This window comes from Rhododendron vialii, chromosome 6a, assembly GCF_030253575.1.
Source record: "Rhododendron vialii isolate Sample 1 chromosome 6a, ASM3025357v1".
NCBI classification, from domain to species: domain Eukaryota; kingdom Viridiplantae; phylum Streptophyta; class Magnoliopsida; order Ericales; family Ericaceae; genus Rhododendron; species Rhododendron vialii.
The window spans coordinates 32,301,333-32,303,844 of NC_080562.1; the positions used below are offsets into that span (position 1 = coordinate 32,301,333).

At 38.1% G+C, this 2,512-nt stretch overlaps 1 non-coding gene across 1 annotated transcript; it reads right to left on the minus strand.

Moving 5' to 3' along the window:
• Nucleotides 1–2,182: 2,182 nt before the first annotated feature.
• On the minus strand, nt 2,183–2,290 carry LOC131331626 (small nucleolar RNA snoR100). The gene has a single exon (XR_009201436.1). It is a non-coding gene; the product is annotated as a small nucleolar RNA snoR100 (small nucleolar RNA).
• Nucleotides 2,291–2,512: the final 222 nt, after the last annotated feature.

Below are 2,512 nucleotides of genomic sequence, written 5' to 3' on the forward strand. Positions count from 1 at the left end.
CTCAAGCTCGGTTCCTTTTGAGTTAAGACTTTTTTACTAAATAAACCGAACACGAACATGAATATGATACGGCATATACCGTAAATAAACGAATCGAACTACGTTCTTCAAATCTGAAAATCCCAAACTAGGCATGTTTAGTAGAAAAAAATATTAGGGTAAAAGTAAAAAAAAATTACTTTTTCAATTCTCTCGTCTAGACGAACTAATAGGGGTAAAAAGTTTGTCGCAAAACAAGCAAATACAAAAAAAAATTGAATAGAGACAAAGATTTAAAGTAAAAAACATTTACTTTTTCGATTCTCTCGGCGTTACCGCAACCCTTTTTAATTCAAACCTAAGCGGTGGCTTCGGCTCTTCGTAAGTCTCTCTCTCTCTGCATACATAAACTAACCATATTCTTGTACATGCATCATTGATTTTCATAGTAAAACCAGAGCCGTGTTTTTTTTTAAGGCATGACTTAGGGTTTTTTTTTCCTTATTGATTCTGAAAAGTTCGTAGATGTGGTATTTTTATTTAGCAAGTTTGAGTTTCGATATAGGGGAATTATTTTAATATAATTTTTTTAAAAATTTAAAAAAAAAAAAAAAGAAGAAGAAGAAGAACGGGTCGGGTTGGGCGGGTTTGGGTTTGGCTTGACCCATACTCGATCCGACCCGTTTCAACCCGCTTGCTTTTCGACCCATATTTGACCCGCCCATATTTAACCCGCGACCCGTTTCAACCCGCCCAGACCCGCCCGTTTGCCACCTCTACTATATACTCAAACTATGGTGAGATCAGTAAGTAGTAATATTTGTGGACTTCAAGATTATAGGGCTGGTCTATTATTTGGTCAGTTCCCATTTTGGTCTATTCGTGCACCATGTACCTTTATGCATGGCTCATCAACTTTAGTAGCTTAATTGCTATGCTGTGTTTATTAATGTGCATTTGCAGTAGAATTATCTTTTGAAAAACACAAATACCAAATTTTATTAGCTAGGCATATGAATCCATCAGATTCTTAACTCCCTTTAACAATGAATCAATTATTGTGGAATGTGACCGTCTAGTGAGAGTCTTGGGCAGTAACATGTGAAAGGTCAGAAAAAGAGAGTTAAAGTGTGGCTTAGGGCTGCAAACGAGATGAACCGAGTTGAGCTTTAGGATGTTCAGCTTCGTTCGTTAAGTTAATTTTTAAGCAAACTCGAGCTATTTGACGCGCTAAGCTTGAGCTGAGCTTTCCTAGGTTTAAGTCGAAATCGAACGGGCCTTCACCGAATTAATGTGTTAATCGAATGTCGATCGTAGCACCCCAAGAACACTTCAGTTGTGTCAACTCCATTGGTCCCCTTCAATGACCCAATCGAATTAATGATAACTAGGACAAAGACATTATAACAATGTCAGCTGTTTAGTAGTCTCAGAGACTATGCCAAAACGACTGAATGAGATTGACGAATAGGGAAAAAAATGATGAGTACATGCATAATTGGCCATTCCTTGTCCTGGCCACTGCAAGATCAACCGGCCTCAGTTTTAGATAAGCACTGACATTCCTACCTTCCTGCTGTATCCATATCGGACACTTCGAAGACACGCAATGACACTCGGGAGACACACGGAACACGTATGGAACACATCATGTGACATGTCAAATAAATTTAATTATTTTTAAGCGGGGGACACTTTAAGAACTCGTTTCTCAAATTTGAACATGGATGGAAATATTGTAAGGATAGATCCATAGTATTGCAAACTTCTCTTGGGGTTACGATATTCCAAAAATAGAAGGAAAAAGTAGTAGGAGTTTGGACAAACTAATTTTGACATATTTTTGCTCGTGTCTTCCACCGTGTCCGTATCCCTATTATTTAAAATTCCCCTTGTTTAACACCATCCATCGGTCGAGTTCTATTTGTCGGTAACCTCTAACGGCTTCTTGCCTAACAGGTTTGGTAGCACTAAAATAAGCCCGTAAAGAAGAAATGTTGAACTTTAAAGATTTTCTAAAGCTTCATGGATATGTTCGTGATCCTAATTTCTGAAATAATTCATACAACAACAATAATAGAACCCATATAGTCCCCAATCATTGGAGGTATGGGCGGAGGAGGATTGGAGATAGACCTAACCATTGGCAATATGCACAAATTGGTTGCTCTCAGAATACCACTGAAACAGTGGGCCCTATACCTATTTTTCTGCACAACCATGCCCCCAAATCAAATCCAAATAGCATCAGAGAGGGCAGGCCTAGAGACCCAATTCAATTTATGTGCACATTACCATTCTTCCTTCATTGATAGTCCAGAACATTAGTATGCACAATACCGCAGGTATATCATCCGTTACTGTAATCAAATCCTAATTCACCCAAGATTATCAACATTCCAAACATAGCCTACTTCAGATTAGCCCCCAATGTTAAAATTTAAAAAAAAAATTTAAAAACTTGACAGACGGTGAGTTGGAGAGGATAGGGCACTGATGAAGTAATTCGAGGTCGTACGTAATTCGCATTCCA